This window comes from Loxodonta africana, chromosome X (assembly GCF_030014295.1).
Source record: "Loxodonta africana isolate mLoxAfr1 chromosome X, mLoxAfr1.hap2, whole genome shotgun sequence".
Lineage (NCBI taxonomy): Eukaryota > Metazoa > Chordata > Mammalia > Proboscidea > Elephantidae > Loxodonta > Loxodonta africana.
In genome coordinates, this window is record NC_087369.1 from 112,248,383 (window position 1) to 112,268,628 (window position 20,246).

At 37.9% G+C, this 20,246-nt stretch overlaps 1 non-coding gene across 1 annotated transcript; it reads right to left on the bottom strand.

Moving 5' to 3' along the window:
* Positions 1-3,565: 3,565 nt before the first annotated feature.
* On the bottom strand, positions 3,566-3,672 carry LOC111751397 (U6 spliceosomal RNA). The gene has a single exon (XR_002786463.1). It is a non-coding gene; the product is annotated as a U6 spliceosomal RNA (small nuclear RNA).
* Positions 3,673-20,246: the final 16,574 nt, after the last annotated feature.

Here is a 20,246-nt window from a genome sequence, read left to right on the forward strand (position 1 = left end):
AACAAGCCCAAGAACGCAGTTAGTAAATGGCTAAGTTAAGATTTGAATCTGGACCATCTGGGTCTAGAATCAGTTTTCTAAACCACTACACTCTATTGCTTGCACTACAAGGATAAGAAAATAATATAATATTGAGATGAAGGAAAGGCTGGATGCAGGATCAGCAAATCACAGGGAATTTTTTTTTTTCAATCAGCACTTTTGTAAAAGTATCTGTAGTCTTAAATTTACCTGTAAAAATATCACACTGAAACTTATTAAGCTTGGTTGGGGTCCTGGGATTCAATATAAAAGGCTCTGGCCAAACCCCAGTGACATAGTGGTTAAGAGCTAAGGCTGCTAACCAAAAGGTCGGCAGTTTGAGTCTACCAGCCGCTCCTTGGAAACCCTATGGGGCAGTTCTACTGTGTCCTATAGGGTCCCTATGAGTTGAAAGCAACTCATTGGCAATGGGTTCAATAGCCTGGTTTACAACCGTTGGGCTTTAGGCAGACAATGACAAATTACCTGGGGCTATTTTTTTTTATGAAGGACAAATTGCCTTAGAGCCCACTAATCCCCTGTCCCAGGAGGAACTGCACACTATAAACATATTCTGAGTGCCTCCTCCCAATGCTTTTAAGAATTAAAGTAAAGCATTTAGCAGTCATTTGTAAGAGAGCAGAATTACTAGGTCACAGTAATTCCGTGGAAACTTTGTGGATTCATTCAGTATAATCTCTGCCCCTTAGGCTGCATTAGAAGCTGGAGCCCACCTGAAGGGGAGGCACTGAAGGGTTAGTCTCAATTCTCTTTTTGACAAAGGTTTCCTCTTCCCCGGGCTCTGTTTGCCCAAAGGACTCTGCCTAAACACTCCCACCATGGCTTGGCATGAAACTCTAATGGCTACTAACTCATGAAATGACTCTGTAACTCAGGCTGTTGGAAATGTTTTATTTGACTTGATCTAAGTATCATTAACACCATTATGCAGCGTAAGTGAAGAAGAAAATGTAGGTTGATGGTAAAACCTTTCAAGTATGCCTTTCTCCAATTATCTAGGTAAGGCTATATGAGAAACTGTCAACCTGAATGGCACCATTTCATCACCCATCTGCTTTTCCAACTTGCTGTATTCTCTGGAGAGCTATATTCAAGTTCCATGACAACTGCTGATCCTGTTTTTCAAATACTCTTGTGCCTGAGCAATGTACAGGTGCGTTAGTATGCCCTTACTACACTGTAAGACCATGAACTTTAGAGTCTCAGGGATCTGGGTTTAATTCCTGGCATTGACCTTTACTGGTTTTCTAACACTGGGGCAAAATAATTTAATCTTCCTGAGCCTTTGTTTCCTCTTGTGTACAATGAGAGAAGAAATAATATCTACATCCCAAGAAATTGTTCATTCATTCAACAAATATTTGAGGGTCAACTTTGTACCAGATGGACAGGCAATAAACAAAAATATATAAATAAGGAAATTACATAGCATGTTACGAGATGAAAAATGCTATGTACAAATAAATTCTAGAACAGGATAAAGGAATGTGATAGTGCTGGGCATATTATGACGGAATTGTTATTTTTAAACAGGATGATCATGGTAGAACTCAGGTGAATAAAGACTTGAAGGACTACGGATTTTAGTCTGAATTAAAAAGGGAATCATTATGGGGTACTGAGAAAAAAACTGAGAAAAGGAGTGACATAATCAGTCTTACATTTCAAAGGATAAGTCTGGCTGCTATGTTGAAAATAGATTGTAAGTGGGCAAGGGGAGAAACAGAGAAATCAGTGAAGAGTCTATTGAGGTAATCTAGGTGAGAGATGATAGTGGCTCAGAACATCAGAACAGGGTGGTAGCAGAGGATATGGTGAGAAGTGATCCAATTCTAGATAACTTTAGAGCTGGAGGATTAGATGTGTGGTATGAGAAAAAGAGACAAGTCAAAGATGACTTCCAGATTTTTTCCCTGAGCAACTGGAAAGTTGGAATTGCACTGAAATTGGGGAAAGCTGTGGGTGGAGCAAGTGTGCATGTGTGTGTGGGGGGGGGATCAAGAGTTCAGTTTTGGGGGGTGTTGTTTAAGATGTCTATTAGACATTCAAGAGGAGTAGAGTAGATGTCAGCTATATGAGTCTGGAATGCAGGAAAGAATACTAGGCTGAAGGCATAAATGTTGGTTGTTGTGAGGAATAAGTGAGACAACACATGTAAAGCACTCCAAACATTACGCGGCACATAATAAGAACTCAATAAATATTAGTTTAAATTTTTTAAAATCATAATATGAACAATTATAATCCCCATTACCTGCCTGACACAGTGCCTGACACTCAGTTGGCTTCATATGTGTGTATATGAAGGAGTCATAGAGCAAAATTTTAGACTACTGTATATAAGGGTGATTTCTGATAGTGTGACATAATGTAATTTTTTAAATGCAGTTTACTGATTGATCATTTTTAATCTCACCAATATTTGTTACAGAATAAATAGGGTTACTTCAATCACATACACAAATCCCTTCTCTCGGTTTATTTTCTGTTTGCTACTCAGGAGACTGAAGCTAAGTTTTATTGATTTTCTTTTCATTTTCATTTTTTGAAATAGGTAATTCATTCATATAGTTCAAAAATCAAAGCAATATCAAAGAGTATGTACATTGCTTCCCCTTGGCCCTATCCATTCCCTCTACCCTATATAGGTCAGTGGTGAGCAAACTTTTATTGTAAATGGCCAAATAATAAATATTGTAAATTTGCATGTCATATAGCTTCTGTTACCACCACTCAACTTTCCTGTTGTAGTTCAAAAGCAACCATAGACGATATGGAAACAAATTGGGTATGTTCCAATAAAACTTTATGTAAAAAGGCAGTAAGCCTGCTGGCCATAGTTTGTCAACCTCAGCTATAGGTAATAGTTTTTGATAGTTTATTTTGTTTCTTTATGCAAATATAAGCATAAAAAAAACCCAAAAACCCATTGCCGTGGAATCCATTTCGACTCATAGCGACCCTATAGGACAGAGTAGAACTGCCCCATAGAGTTTCCAAGGAGTACCTGGCGGATTTGAACTGCCGACCCTTTGGTGACCAGCCGTAGCACTTAACCGCTACGCCATCAGGGTTTCCAAATATAAGCATATGTGATTATATATTCCCATGCCCCCTGGCTTTCAAAAAAGGTAACATAAGATATATAGTGTTCTATAACTTGAAACAGGATATTTTGTATTGTACATTTGGACATTTTTCTATACTAGTACATAAACAGAGTCCTCATTTTTTTCTGTCTCCATTATATTCCATTGTATGCAACAGTTTATTTAATCTGTCTCCTCTTGATAGACTTTTATAATTTTTCAGTCCTTTGCAATAAGAAACAATGTCCACTGAAAAACCTTGTAAATGTTCCATTTCGTATGTGTGCAGGTATATCTGAAGGATAGATTTTTAGACTTGGCTTAGCTAGACAAAGGGGTGAATACATTTGTAATTTAGTAGGTATTGCTGGATTCATCTTCATAGAAGTTTTACCTCTTTCACTTTCAGCACAATGTATGAATGTGCCTGTTTCAAAATTATGAAATGCTTCACAAATTTGTGTCATCCTTGTGCAGAAGCCATGTTAATCTTCTCTGAATCATTCCAATTATAATATGTATATGCTGCAGAAGTGAACACCATGAAGTCATTTTAAATTTAGTAATGGATGAATGCTTTTAGGTGGCATGCAGCCAAAGATAGGGCTGTCTATAAAACGTCTCTTGCCATTTATCCTGGAGTAGAGACGGGTAAAAAATTTCTCTGGACAGCAGTGGACTTTCTTTTTTTTTTTCTTAGACTGCTGATTCAAGGGGAGCCATAAAACCACCTGAAGTTCCAGCAATACATGAATCTGTGCCCTAGGTCCAGCAATATATGAATCTGTGCCCTAGCTAATTGGGACATAAATGGTCAGATTGGTAGAAAAAATTCATGAAGACCCTGACCTTTGAGAAATTTTCCACAAAAATAGGATTCTGTACTGATAGAACTACCCCCATAGGGTTTCCAAGTAGTAGCTGGTGGATTCAAACTGCCGACCTTTTGGTTAGCAGCTGAGCTCTTAACTGCTATACCACCAGGGCTCTGATAGTAAATCAGCCTTGATATATATAAGTGACTAGTCCACTATGAGCCAACATTTGCTGTATTAGGATCCATCAAAGGACAAGGAAAGTTGCAGAGCTAGAGCAAATTGACAAGAATGGGATCTGGATGGAACCAAGTCAAATAATAATTACAAATAATAAAAAGAGCCAACATTTGTTGAGCAGTTATATGAGTTAGGTATTTTGTCAAGTACTATCCATCCATCCGTCTGTCCGTCCGTCCATCATCTATCCATCCATCTATCCATCTATCATCTATCCATCTATCCATCTGTCCGTCGGTCCGTCCGTCTATCCGTCTATCATCTATCTAGCTAATCTATACAATCTATCTACAAGCCTTATGAAGTAGGCATTGTTATTATATTCACTTTAGAGATTACTAAACCAAGGCAACTTGCCCAATGTCATATACCTTATAAATGCAGAGTTGGGATCTGATCCCTGCAGCATGAGATATTTTTCACTGGGCTATCCTGACTTGCAGTCTGGGTAGGGGGATAATTTCAGAATCGGGTGACAAAAGGAAAGTGGAATCAAGGATCTGTCGGTATTAGAGGTTACCAGGGTGGGAAGTAGGGGCAAAGGGGTGGTTATTGTTTATGAAGTACTGAGTTTCAGTTTATGGTGATGGAAAAAATCACATTGATTAAGGACAGGGCTGCACAGCCAATTAATGTAAGAGCTGTCAATAAGCTGTACACTTCTAAAAAGTTGAATTAGCAAAAAAAAAAATTTTTTTTTTTTTTCTAATTCAAAAGTGTGTACTAAACATACTTACAACAATAACAAACAAAAAACAGTAGCTGCTGAGGCTGTTTACGTACAACCAAACACCTCATGGAATTTGGTTTCTTGGTTTGGAAGTTTAGGGTCATGGTTTCATGGAACATCCCAGTTAATTAACCTAATGACGTTTAGTGCTTCTGTCCTACCTCCTAGTTTGTTGCACAGTGCCTGGGTTCTTGAAAGCTTGCAAGAGGCCATCCAAAGAACAAAAATTGGTCGCTAATCACTAGAGCATCAACAGAGGAAGAAGAATCAGGAATAGGAGAAGCAAATGAAATGTGTGGCTAATTGCTCCCATGGACAACTGCCTCCTTTTTCTGAGACCAGAAGAACTGGATGGTGCCTGGCTACCATTACTGAACGTTTTGATCAAAAATTCTCTAGAAGAATCCTGATCAAAATGGGGATATCCAGAATAGAATTTCAAATTCTCATGGAATATTCATTTTCTGGATCCATGGAGGCTCAATAAACCCCCAAAACTATTGCCCAGAGATAATCTTTAAACCTTAAACTAAAAATATCCCCTGATATCATCTTAAAACCAAACAATCGTTTAGCTTAGCTAGTAAAAAATGTCTGCCTTGAGCATCGTGTCCTTTTAAGATATATTTATAGGAAATCAAATTGACAAGAGCAAGTTGGAAAATTAGATAGGAAACGTAAGAGAGCAGTGAGTTTATGTTAATGGGGAGGGAAAAACTTGGAAGCGAAGGATCAGAATGGTTGCACACCTCAAGGAATGCAGTCAATGTCACTTAATTGTACATAGACAAATTGTCAAACTGGTGCATGTTTTGCTGTGTATAACCTCAACAGCAATGAAAATAAAATAAATTATATAAGAGTAGCAAAAAAAACCATAAGAATAAAATGTCATAAGTCTATTCATGGCAAAACAAAACAAAATTGTATTTTTCCTCTTCAGTTGGCAGATTAAAAAGAAATCATAATATACAGTATTGCTATTTATATGGGGAAATAGGCACTCTCATAAAGACGTGGTTAGTGGAAGTTTAAAATGGCACAAAATTTGAGGGCATTTTGATATTATGAATCAAAAGCTTAAAACTCACACCTTTTGGTCCATCATAATATTCCCTTTAACGAATGTATCATAGGGAAATAATCTGACAAATATGTAAAATTCTCTATATAAAAATATTCATTTCAGTACTGTTTATAATAACAAATAACTGAAAACAACTGAAATATCTATTCATTGGGTTTAGTTAAATAAATTATGGTACATCTATGCAAATGTAATACAATGTATCCATTAAATCATTCATTCATTCAATATTTTTTAAAATACCAGGCATTTTATTAGTTGTTGGGGATACAATAGTACACAAAACCCAACATATTTATCCTCACACATTTCCTCTCTATATAGAAAGGAAATTAAACAGATAACAAATAAACAAAGAAAATAATTGTAACTTGTGAAAAGGACTTGACGGACGTAAACAAGAGGCTCCATAATAGGAGGACCTAGTACGCCTTAACTTCCCCTGAGTAGGTGCATATCAAGGATTCAACTACAAAGAATGTTCAAATTTGTTTCAAGATTTGCTTAACCTGTGCTATAATTAATCAATCACAATCTATTAAAGTTCTAAGAGCCAGGAGAGTGAAACTCACATGCCAGTCAAAAAGTGTTTCCAAAAGGGCAGAAAATATAAAGTCTCTGTTTATGATCAACAGAGATATTACTGTCTAACTCTGCCTAAAAATTCAAACCTTGTACAGCTCTAGTATAGCTCTTTGGATACCCACCCTTGACCATCTACTCAGACTCCTCACTTTGTCTCTCCCCTCTATATTGGTCTTTGGTGGTATTTGTATCATATCCCTTTCTATTAGATTGAGCCATGTGAAACTGTTGACATTGAACCATTTTTCAGCATTGAAAATGTCAATTTCAAATGGTTTAATCTAATATAGATATTCATACATACATATATACTGTTTAATTATTACAATTCTATGGAGTTGCCATGCATCGAAATTGACTTGACTGCAATGGGTTTGGTTTTGGATAACACATGTGCTGTCCCACTGCTGCCCATATTGCAGGTGCTACAAACGGAATGCCAGAAGAATGAACAAAGCTATCTTGGAAGAAATATAGCCAGAATGCTCCTTAGAAGCAAGAGCGGTGAGATTTTGTCTCACGTACTTTGGACATGTTATCGGGAGACCCCAGTCCCTGGAGAAGGACATCATTCTTGGTAAAGTAGAGGGTCAGCAAAAAAGAGACTGGCCCTCTACGAGATGGATTGACACAGTGGCTACAACAATGGGCTCAAGCATAACAATTGTGAGGATGGCACAGGACGAGGCAGCGTTTTGTTCTGTTGTACATAGGGTAGCCATGAGTCAGAACCGACTGGATGGCCCCTAATAACAACAAATTCATCTTCAATTTGTCTCTGTGTATGATGTGAGGCATGGATCCCATTTCATTTTTCTGCATGCGGGAATCCAATTTCCCAACACCATTTATTGAAGAGACTCTTCTTCCACCATTGAGTGGACTTAGCACACTCGTCAAAAACCAGCTGACAGTAAATGTGTGGATTTATTTATGAACTTTCAATTCTATCCATTGGTCTTTTTGTCTCTTGTTATCCCAGTAGCAGGCTGTTTTGATTACTGTAGCTGTATACTATGTTTTAAAATCAGGAAGTGTGAGTCCTCCTACTTTTTTTTTCTCTTTCGACATTGCTTTAGCTATTTGGATCCTCTTGCCATTCCATATAAAGTCGAGGACTGGGTTTTCCATTTCTATAAAGAAGGCTGTTGGAATTTTGATCACAATTGCTCTGAATCTATAGATTGCTTTGGGTAGTATTGACATATTAACATTATTAAGTCTTCCAATCCATGAACATAGAACACTTTTGCACTTATTTAAGGCTTCTTTAACCTCTCTTAGCAGTGTTTCATAATTTTCATTATGTAAATCCTTCACATTCCTGGTTAAATTTATTCCTAGGTGTTTTACTCTCTTAGGTGCTATCATAAATGGAATTGTTTCCCTCATTTCCCTGTTAGGTTTCTCATTGCGTATATGTAGAGCCCCAAGCTATTTTTGTTTGTTGACCTTGTACCCACTCTGCAACTTTGCTAATTCCTCTTTCAGCTCTAGAGTTTTTCTGTAGACGCTTTGGCATTTTCTATATATAGGATCATGTCATACATGAATAGACATAATTTTACTTCTTCTTTTCTAATCTGGATAACTTTTATTTCTTTGTCTTGTCTTCTTGCTCTGGCTAGGACTTTTACTTTGATAGAAAAATAAGTAAAGTACATCAGTAAGCACTTCAAAAAAGAAGTACACAGAACAAGGCAAGGGTGCCCACTTTCACCACTTCCATTTGATATTGTGCTACAAGTCCTAGCCAGAGCACGAAGACAAGAAAAAAATAAAAGCCAGATTGAAAACGTCACTTAAAATAGGTAATGATTTTATATTACTTGAAATTTAAGCCAAAACTACTTACTGGTAGCAAGTAACATACAAAATTTAACTTTTGTAACTTACTGATAAAATATCGTCATTCTCATGAATAGAGCAGTGGGACATCATGTTGAAACCAAAGAGTATGAACACACAAAGTACTACAAAAGTAACATTTTTGGAGCATTTTTATACATGTAAGCAGGAGATTAAAAATGAACAGAATGAAAGAAAATGAACAGAGCAATATGATTTACCTGTAATATGGGAGGATGGATGGATGAATGAGTCTGAAATTCACTTCTGGAAATGTCACAAAACATGAACAGTATATGCATGGGCGTGCTATGCCAGAACTGTTTTACTTCATTTCATCATTTCTGTGCATTATATGTGTGGGTGCATTATTTGTGAAAAAATACAGTACATATGTGTTCACTTATGTTTTTCCCCAAAGTTTATATTTACTTTACTCATCAATAATTTATTTTTGTGTAAAGGGTAAGATATTGACTTTACTTAATTTTTTAAATTTTCCTTTGCAGGAAAGCCAGTTTCCCCAGAATAATGTACCTTTTCCCTCAGTTATTTGTATTGCCACACTGATCATATGCAGTATATGTAATGTTAAACTATGGGCTCTGAAGTCACTATGGGCTCTCAAATGTCACCTCCATCATTTACCTGCTGTGATACTTTGAGCTGATACCATAAGCACTCCAAGCATCAGTTCTAGGGAGACCAAACACCCCATTTAGTCTGGGATTAAGGGCTATCCCAGATGTTAGATGTTACATGCTATAACTAGGACTAAGTCAAATCAGGATGGCAGATAGGAAGTATTTATACAATATGAAATATTATCAATATATTATTATAGATTCCCAGTCTCTTCTGGCATTTGTACCACATTGTATTGATAATTGTAGCTTTTCAGTAATATGAATATCTAGCTGATAGGGCAAGTACCTCTTTTCATTACTACTTTTTACCAAGATTGACCTGGTAGGCAAATTTAACAACCATTCTTTGAGACAAAATTTAGAGGCATTTAGTTTAGTTCAAAAATTGTGTTGAGATTTTAATTAGGATTGCATCAAATTATAGAGTATTTTGAAGAACATGATATGTCTTCATTAATGCAAGATTTTTTCACTTGGTAGAACTTACAGATTTCTTCATATAATTTATGTAACTCCTGCATACATCTTATTAACCTATTAAGTTTATTATTAGGTACTTTATATTTTTTATTGTTATTAATTTAATTTTTTAAAATTTATACTTTCTTGATTAATGGTTGTATAGAGGAAAGCTATTAATATTTATTAATATTTTTGTTTTTTAATTCAACATTTTCTTATTAAAATACAGTTTCCAGAGATATAACAACTAAACATGATAGAATTAATGATAGTAATCATAATAAGAACTTCCATGTACCTACCACACAGCTCTGAGAGTAAGAACATTATCAGTAATTTTGACAGTCCTTTTGTGTCCATCCTTGATTGCATCTCACTGTCTGTCTCAGAGGGAACCATTATCCTTAGGTTTGAACCAGATGTTTCCTTTCTTTTCTTATAGAGTTGCCATATATGTGTACCTCTGAACGCTGTATCATTTGTTTTGCCTGTTTTGAACTTTATATAAGTAGACTCAAAATGCATTTATTCTTTAGAGGTTTGTTTTTTGCTCAACATTTTATTTCTGACATTAAAATATTGTAATAGGAAAGATGGCAGGATTCCAAAGCTTGCAGGCTTCCAAACCTCTTTCCCAGAAACTAGTTGATATAAAGTCAAAATGTTTTATTCTAACATTCATCTGGGAGAATAAACACGTGTAAATAATAAGGAAAAATCTTAAAAATCAAAGGTAATGAGGAGGGCTTGCTGTTCTATATGTTAGAGTATGTTATAAAAAAACTTTTTTTTTCTTTAGCCTAGAATAATTAAGCAGTATTATCCTGGTGATGGAAAAATTTATCAGAAAAGTAAAGCCTAGAAAAAAACTGAGAGATATAAGAATTAATATATGATAGAGATGGTATTTCAAAATAATGGGAAAGTAGGGAGTATTTCATAAATAGTGATTGGATGATTTTGGAAAAATATATGGACTCCTACTTCACGCCAGTTTTTGCCATTGATTCGACTCCTCTACTTCGTTATATAGTGCCCTTCTTCCTCTTTAAGGAAACCCTGGTGGCATAATGGTTAAGTGCCACAGTGGCTAACCCAAAGGTCGGCAGTTCAAATCTACCAGGCACTCCTTGAAAACTCTATGGGGCAGTTCTACTCTGTCCTGTAGGGTCACTATGGCTCGGAATTGACTCTACAGCAACAGGTTTGGGTTTTTTGGTTTTATTTGTCTTTTACAGTGGATTTTGTTTTAAAGTTTATTTTATCTGAGATTAGTATTGCCACTCCCACTCTTTTTTGATAGCTGCTTGCTTGATATATTTCTTTCCATCCTCTGATTTTTAATAAATTTACGTCTTTGTTTCTAAGGTGTATCTCTTATAGACAGCATATTGATGGATTCTGTTTTTTCTTATCCATCCTATCACTCTTCGTCTCTTTATAGGTGAATTTAGGCCATTTACAGTCAGCATATTTATTAATAGGTGTGAATTTATTGCTGTCATTTTGTACTGCTTTTGTTTTGTGGTGCTGATGTTTTGTTTCTCTTACTCTCCTGTGCTGAATCTCTCTTATTTGGGGATTTTTTTTCATTTCTTTTGTTTTTGTAAATTTTGTTTTTACTGAGACTTTATGTTTTTCTTCTTTATTTTGATGAGTAACTTCCTTTGTTAACTTCCTTTGTGGTACCTTCAAATTTACCCTTATCTTCCTAGGCTTGAACCAGTCTATTAGTACTTGATATCGCCTTGCCATCCTCTCCATTAGAAGGTTCTATACCTACACCATTTATTCCCTCATTTATTGTTCTGACATTGTTGTCATTTACAGATTAACCTCTCTGGTTCCCTGTTGTAATTCTTTTGGTTCTGGATAGTCCTTGAGAATTCATTTCCTAGGTTGGTATATGGCTGGTGCGATCTTGTGTCCTAGATTTAGGCTATGGTCTGATGTTATCTGTTCTCCAATTGAAGGATTCTCTTTAATAATTCTTATAAGTTTGGTTTGGTTTTTACAAACTCCCTTAATTTCTGTTCATCTGGAAATGTCCTAATTTCACCATCATTTTTGAACGAGAGTTTTGCAGGATATATTATTCTTGGTTGGCAATTTTTTTTCTCTTTTGAGGTTTTATATTTGTCATTCTGTTGCCTTCTTGCCTGCGTGGTTTCTGCTGAGTAATCAGAGCTTAGTCTTATTGTTTCCCCTCTGTGTGACTTTTCATTTTTCTTCAGCTGCTCTCAAGATATTTTCTTTGTCTTTGGTTTTAGCTATTTTGATTATGATATCTCTTGGTGATTTTCTTTTGAGGTCTACCCTATATGGGGTTTGTTGACCTTCTTGGATAGTCAGCTTTTCCTCTTTCATGATATTAGGGAAGTTCTTTGTGAACAATTCTTCAATGATCCTCTCTTTCTTTTCTGTTTTCGCCCCTTATTCTGGAACTCTGATCACTCGTAAATTTTTTCTTTTGATTGTATCCCACATCATTCTCAGGGTTTCTTCATTTTTCTTTGTTCTTTCTTATGTTTCCTCAATCAAAGTGATATCCAAGTATTTGTTTTCAATTTTGCTGATTCTGTCTTCCATTTTTTTCAAACTTGCTCCTTGGCCCTTCTATGACACTGTCCATTTCTGAAATCTTGTTTATCTTTTGGATTTATAATTGTTGTTTTTGTATGATTTCTAGTTGTGAACTTATTTTGGCATTTGTTCCTGTATTATTTTCTTGAATTCTTCCATTTTTTTGTCTGTATTTTCCATGAATTTGTCTGCCTTTTCCATTAATTTGTCTATTTTTTTCCTCACTTTTGTCTGCTTTTTGCTTCAACTCTTGGATAGCTCTGAATATTAGAGATTTGAATTCCTTGTCAGGTGGTTCTAGTGCTTATTCTACTGCAAAGTCATCTGGCATTTTATTTTGGATGCCTACTGGAACCATCCTGTCCTGTTTTTTAATATGTTTTGATATTGTCTACTGTCTTCGGGACATTCACTAGTTACTTTCTTCATTTATTGATTATAGATTTGTTTGTTTAATCATGCTTTTTTCTTATTTAGTTATGTCTGAGCAGGTGGGCTGTGTGTTCTTTGTTCATCTGTGGGCACGATAGTTTTCACCTCCTTGTTCAATGGGCAGGGCCAGTAGCTCAGCAACAGTGTAGCAGGGCAGGTCCAGCTGAAGGGAAGGGGCTGGGATTGGTTGTTTGTGGCACATACTAGGGTCAACAAGGCTGACCAGGAATCAGTGCAGGGCAGGTTCCAGTAAGCCATGCCTGGGCTGCTCAGGGTTGTGGTGTTGAGTGCACAGTGCAGATAGGCAGGAAAGAGGGGGAGGTTGTGATGTGTGGAGCTAAGGTGTGTACGGGAAAGAAGAGAGAGAGGAGACAGAAGCAGGAGCCAAAAATAAACAAACAAAAAGAAAAAAAAGTGTTGAGGGAGCTTGCCCTTGGAGTGGAGAGATGAGTAATTGGAAAAGGAGAAAAACTTGAAGGAACTAAAAAAGAAAAAGGGCTGAAAATTAGAAAAGAAAAGCCCATAACAATTCCACTATTGCAGCTGTGAAGACATGGGAAGTGGCTCCCAGGCCACACAGTACAGCCTGGCTAGAAGGGGCTCCCAAGCTGGGAAAGGAAAAAGTAAACAAACAAACAAAGCAAAACAGAACAACAACTACAACAAAAAAGGAATGAGCCCAAGGATCCCACCAGCACAGCTGTGCAGATCAGGGAGTGGCTCCCAAGCCAGGCAGTACAACCTAGCGAGAACAGGCTCCCTAGCCTCAAAAACAAAAAGAAAACAAAGAGAGAAACAAAACAAACAAATGAAAAAATCCCTGGGATCCTAACAGCATGGTGGCTTCATCTGGGGAAGCAGTTCCAAAGCCAAGCAATGCTTCATGGCTTTTCTAGAAGAAAGCAAAGCTGGCATAGGGGGCCAGATGTTCAAGGTAAGGGAGGCAGAGGTGGTGAGAGGTGGGGGGGGGGAAGCCAAAAGAAGCCAAAAACAAGCAACACCAGCAACAAACATTTGGCACTGATGGAGATGGCCAGTATGGGAGGGGCAAATCCAAGCCCCAGCCAAGAGACTGCATCTGGCTGGAAGCGGCCAAGGTAGAGCAGTGGGGAGAAGGACGGAGTGTGAGAAAGCATATATTGCTGGTTACCGGGTATTCTCTCTCCTTTTGGGAACTCCATGAAGCTGCTTTCCATACTACCTGTCTGCCAATATCTGATGTGGGCAGGGAATTTCCAAACAGTAAGGACCCTGCTCTTCCAGGCCAGCTGAGTGACCAAAGCCAGCTAGGAAGCTGTCATGGCTGAGCCGGCGGAAGAATGGTTGGGGGTAGGAAGGTGTATATCGCTGGTTACCAGGTGCTCTGTGTCTTGCTGGGAGCTCCTTGAAGCTGCTTTCCTGTACTTCTTGTCCCCCGATCTCCAACAGGAGTCCGAAATGGTGAATCCGTGCTGCCTTATCTGATAAGAGACCTCGCATGTATCTCTCCGGGCTCTCTGTTCTGTGTCAGTTTCTTACTCCATTCGGTGCTTGGCTGAGTTCTTTATCTCTTCATTTGATGCTTAAGGTTCCAGGATTGGTGTTTGTCTCTTTTTAAATTAGTTTCTTGGGTCTTTGCTGTGGAGGGATGGTGTGGTACTTCTGTCTATAGCACCATGTTGGCTCTGCCTCCTGAGTTTTCTTCCTTGTATCCTTCTGTAATTTAAAAATATTCATGGCTATATATTAGTATTACAATTTTAAAAAATTGCTGTTGAGTCGATTCCCACTCATAGCAACTTTATAGGACAGAGTAGAACTGCCCCATATGGTTTCCAAGGAGTGGCTGGTGGATTCAAACTGCTGACCTTTTGATTAACAGCCAAATGCTTAACCACTGCACCACCAGGGCTCCAAATATTATAGGTGGGAAATAGTGTTCAAAATCCATTAAGGCCATGTTCCTTTTTCTTTTTATTAGAAAGATAGAATTTGCAAATCTTGTGTAAGCCTTCACATTTTATTGCTGTTGTTTGTGTTCTTGATTTGTGCCCACATTGGATTCTGATCTTAGTTTTCTCTTATGTGTAAGTGCAGAATCTATCACAGGAAGCGTATGATAGTTGCTTAATAATTGTCTGATGAATGGATCAATGGATGAGTGAGTGGATAAATGAATGGATGCATATTAAAGCTAAGTTTAACCTTGAGCCTTACTTTTATATTAAATTACAATAAATTTCCAAATTAAAATATGTTTATTCTCTTTAAAGAAAATGCAGGGTTGGTACAAGAAACTGTTCATGGTGTTACTGATGAATTTACTTTAATTTTCTCTTAATTGTTTCACAACATTTTAACCGAATATTTTGTTGTGGTTCTTAGGTGCTGTCAAGTTGATTTTAGCTCATACTGACCCCACGTGACAGAGTAGAACTGCTCCATAGCGTTTCTTAGGCTGTAATCTTTAAGGGAGCAGATTGCCAAGTCTTTCTCCTAAAGAGCCACTGGGTGGGTTCAAACTGCCAGCTTTTTTGATGGCAGCCAAGCACTTAACTATTAAGCCACCAGAGCTCCTTACATTATAAAAAAAAAAAAAAATTTTTATAGCCATCGATAAATATTTGATTTCTAAAGTTTTATTTTTTTAGGTTGACCTAATTAATATTTGCTGCAACAAAATTGTGTTTTGTTGTTTGTAACAGAATTTAGATGGTCCCAATTAGTTTCAATTCCTTCTTTTTCTATCTTGTTGCTTCTGCTCTTTGTGTTAATATAGATAATGTAAAGTCAAAGTTTACAGTTGGGAAATAACATACTTTAGTATAGCTTAATGAGTTTTCTGCCTAAATGATTTATTTTAAAAGGATTTCTTTTAGAGTAGCTTGGTGAAAATAAAAAATGTGTGTATGAAGGAAGTGAAACCAAAAAAAAAAAGAAAAACAAACCTGTTGCAGTCTAGTCGATTCCAACTCATAGCAACTGTATAGGGCAGAGTAGAACTGCCCCATTCTTTTTCCAAGGAATGCCTGGTGGATTCCAACTGCCGACCTTTTGGTTAGCAGCCATAGCTCTTAACCACTATGTGACCAGGGTTTGAAGGTAGAGTAGGAGAAGGGGAAAATCCTTCGGAAATTATTCAAACTTTGAGATACGCAATTAAATTTATCATGCAGTGGGGTTCTTGCCCAAATTTTAACAGATCATTATTAAATCATCATTTTATCATACTTTTGATACTGTGTCTATTTTTCCTTTGGGAAGTGTGTGTCTGTGTGTGTGTGCGTGTGTGCATGTGCATTTTAGTCAAAAAGTAACATCTTAGTTTTATACCTAAAAGGTGGCTTTTAAGTTCTTGTTGCTTGGGGGTAAATCCCATTACTTAAAAATGTATTTCCAATTACAACTCAGGTAACTTAATGAAATGTATAAAGAAACTGGTATTTCCTGGCGAGAAACGTGCTTATGTTTAAAAAAAAAAGGACTAAAATTCTACTTTCAAGGAGGTGGAGCCAACATGGGGCAATAGACAGAAGCACCATGCCATCCCTCCCCAGGAAAGACCTGAAAAACTAAGTAAAACAGAGACAAATGTCAATTCTGGAACCCTAAGAGTCAAAGGTGGAGATAAAGAACTCGCCAAGCACTGAATGGAATAAAAAACTGACAGAAGAGAGAGCGAGGAGAAATGCAAGCGGAGGTCCCCTATTGGCTAAAGCAGCACGGATTTACCATCTAGGACTCCTGTCAGAGGTCATCGGACAGGGAGTACAGGAAAGCAGCTTTATGGAGCACCTAGCAGGAGACACCGCACCAGGTAACCCGTGATATATGCTTTCCCACCCCTCATCCTTCTTCCCGCTGCTTAGCCCCTGCCGCTTCCTAGCTGGCTGTGAGTCAGCCAGGAAGTGCTGGTTCTGTGCCACTCGGATTCTCCTGCCCACATCAGAGATTGGTGGACAGGGAGTATGAGAAAGCAGCTTCAGGGATCTCCCAGCAGGAGACAGAGCACCCGGTAACCAGCGATATGCGCTTTTCCACCCCCCAACCCTTCTTGCCCCCACTTGACCTCTGCCACTTCCTGCTGACCGCAGACTCATGGTGGGAAGGCACCGGCTACAGTGCCATGCTGCTTGGAATTGCCCTGCCCACACTGGCTGGCTCCCTCAGTGCCATTTCTTTGTTGCTGGTGTTGCTTTATTCTGCTTCTTTTGGTTTCTTCTGTGCCTCTCACCTCCTCCCCCTCCTTTCTCTCAAACACCTGGCTCCGTGTGCCATCTTTGCTTCTTCTTGAAAGGCTGTGAAGTGCCGCTAGGCTGGGGAACTGCTTTCCTAGTCTGTGTTGCCAAGCTGGTGGGATCCCTGGGGACTTTTGTTTTGTTTGTTTTTTTTCTTTTTCTTTTTGCCACTTGGGAGCCCCTTCTAGCTGGGCTGTACTGCCCGGCTTGGGATCCACTTTCCTGGTTTGCGTACTGTGCCGGCAGGATCCCTGGAGGCATATCTTTTTTTTCCCTCCTTTTTGTCTTTCTTCATTTCTCATTTTCTCCTCTCTCATACTTACCTTCTTTTCCTGTCTCCTGAATACCTGGCACTGTTCCATCTCTGCCCCTTCTAGCCTGGCTGTACTGTGTGACATGGGAGCCACTTTCCTGGTCAGTGCAGCTGCATTGGTGGGATCCCTGGTGGCTTTTTTTCTTTTAATTTTTTTTTTTCCTTTTTGTTTCTCTCCCTTTCTCAGTTTCTCATCTCAGCGCTCCAATGGCAAGCTCTCTTAGCACTCTTTTTTTGTTTGTTTGTTTTTGGTTCCTGTTTCTCTCTCCTCTCTCTCTTCTTTCCCATACCCATCTTAGCTCCGTACATCACCACCTCCCCATTCCTTCTTGCCTATCTGCACCGTGTTCTCAACATCACACCCCAAGCAGCACAGGCACAGCCTACAGGATCCTGCCCTGAATGGACTACTAGCTTGCCCTGTGAGCCCTAGTACTTGCCACAAACAACCCATCCTAGCTCTTGCCCTTCAACTGTACCTGCCCTGCAGCACCATAGCTGAGTGACTGGCCCTCCCCATTGAAAAGGTGGTAAAAAATTATGGTGCCCATCAGAGCAGCAAACAACAAGGAACGCAGAGCCCACCTACTCAGACATAACCAAATAAAACAAAAAAGCACAATGAAACAAACAAATATACAATCAATAGACAAAGAAAGTAATTAGTGAATGTTGCAAAGACAGTAAAAAAAATATAAAAACATATTAAAAACTGGACAGGATGGTTCCAGTAGGTGTCCGAAATAAAACACCGGATGGCTTTCCAGTAGAAGAAAAGGCACTAGAACTACCTGACAGGGAATTCAAATCTCTAATATTCAGAGCTATCCAAGAGTTGAAGCAAAAAGCAGACAAAAATGAGGAAAAAATAGACAAATTCATGGAAAATACAGACCAAAAAATGGAAGAATTCAAGAAAATAATACTGGAACAAATGCCAAAATAAATTCACAACTAGAAATCATACAGAAACAACAATTATAAATCCAAAAGATAAACAACAAGATTTCAGAAATAGTGTCATAGAAGGGTTGAGGAGCAGGTTTGAAACAAGAGAAAACAGAATCAGTGATATTGAAGACAAACACTTGGTTACAACTCTGTTTGAGGAAAAATCTGAAAAAGGAACAAAGAAAAATGAAGAAACCTGAGAATGTTGTGGGATACATTCAAAAGCAAAAATTTGTGTGAGTTCTGAGTTCTGGAACAGGGAGAGAAAATGGAAAACACAGAGAGGATCATTGAAGAACTGCTCACAAAGATCTTCCCAAATATCATGAGTGATGAAAAGCTGACCAACCAAGAAGCTCAAAGAACACCTTATAGGATAGACCCCAAAAGAAAAATCACCAAGACATATGATAATCACACTCAATAAAACCAAAGACAAAGAAAAAATCCTGAAAGCAGCTCTAGAAAAACTAAAAGTCACACACAGAGGAGAAACAATAAAACTAAGCTCTGATTATTTGGCAGAAATCATGCAGGCAAGAAGGCAATGGGATGACATACATACAACCTCAAAGAAAAAAACTGCCAACCAAGAATAATATACCCTGCAAAACTCTTGTTCAAATATGATGGTGAAATTAGGACATTTGCAGAAAAACAGAAATTAAAGGAATTTGTAAAAACCAAATCAAACTTAAAAGAATTATTAAAGGGAATCCTTCAGTTGGAGAACAAACAACATCAGACCACAGCCTGAATCTTGGATGCAAGACAGATACCAACCTAGGATATGAACTCTCAAGGACTATCCAAAACAAAAAGAATTACAACAGGGAACCAGTGAGGTTAATCTGTAAATGACAACAACGTCAGAACAATAAAAGAGGGAATAAACGGTGTAGGTATAGAACTTTCTAATGGAGAGGAAGGCAAGGTGATACCAAGTTATAATAGACTGGTTGAAACTTAGGAAGATAAGGGTGAATTTCAAGGTACCACAAAGGAAGTTAAGAAAGGAAGGTACCACAGTTAACAAAGGAAGTTACTCATCAAAATAAAGAAGAAAAACATAAACTCTCAGTAAAAACAAAATTTACAAAAACAAAAGCAATAAAAAAATCCCCAAATAAAAGAGATTCAGCACAGGAGAGTAAGAGAAACAAAGAAAACATCAGCACCACAAAACAAAAGCACTACAAAATGACAGCAATAAGCTCACACCTATCAATAATTACGCTGAATATAAATGGCCTAAATCCACCCATAAAGAGACAGAGTGACAGAATGGATTAAAAAAACAGGATCCATCAATATGCTGTCTACATGAGACACCTTAGAAACAAAGATGTAAATTTATTAAAAATCAAAGGATGAAAAAAAAATGTTTCAAGCAAACACCTACCAAGAAAGAGCAGGAGTGGCAATACTAATCTCAGATAAAATGAACTTTAAAACAAAATCCACCATAAAAGACAAAGAAGGGCACTGTAATGGATTGAATTGTGTCCCCCCAAAATATGTGCCAAATTGGTTAAGCCATGTGTGGTTGTCCTCCATTATGTGATTTACGGGTGTGTTATAAATCATAATCTCTGCCTGTGGTTAAAAGGATTAGGGTAGGATGTAACACTGTTGCTCAGGTCACATCCCTGATCCAATGTAAAGGGAGTTTCCCTGAGGTGTGGCCTGTGCCATCTTTTATCTTAGAAGAGATAAAAGGAAAGGGAAGTAAGCAGAGAGTGGGAACTTCCTATCACCAAGAAAACAGCATGTGAAGCAAAGCATGTCCTTTGTACCTTAGGTTCCTGCACTGAGATGCTCCCAGACCAAGGGAAGACAGATGACAATGACATTCCTCCGGAGCCAACAGAGAAAGCCCTCCCCTGGAGCTGGTACCTGAATTCGTACTTCTAGTCTACTGGACAGTGAGAGAATAAACTTCTCTTTTTTAAAGCCATCCACTGGTGGTATTTCTGTTATAGCAGCACTATATGACCAAGACAGGCACTATATAATGATTAAAGGGATGATCCATCATGAAGGCATAATTATAATAAACATCTACCCACCCAATGACAGGTCTCCAAAATACAGCACTAAAAAGAGAAATGGACAGTTCCACAATAATAGTAGGATATTTCAACACACCACTCTCAGTAAAGGACAGAACATCTAGAAAGAAACTCAGCAAAGATACAGGAGAGC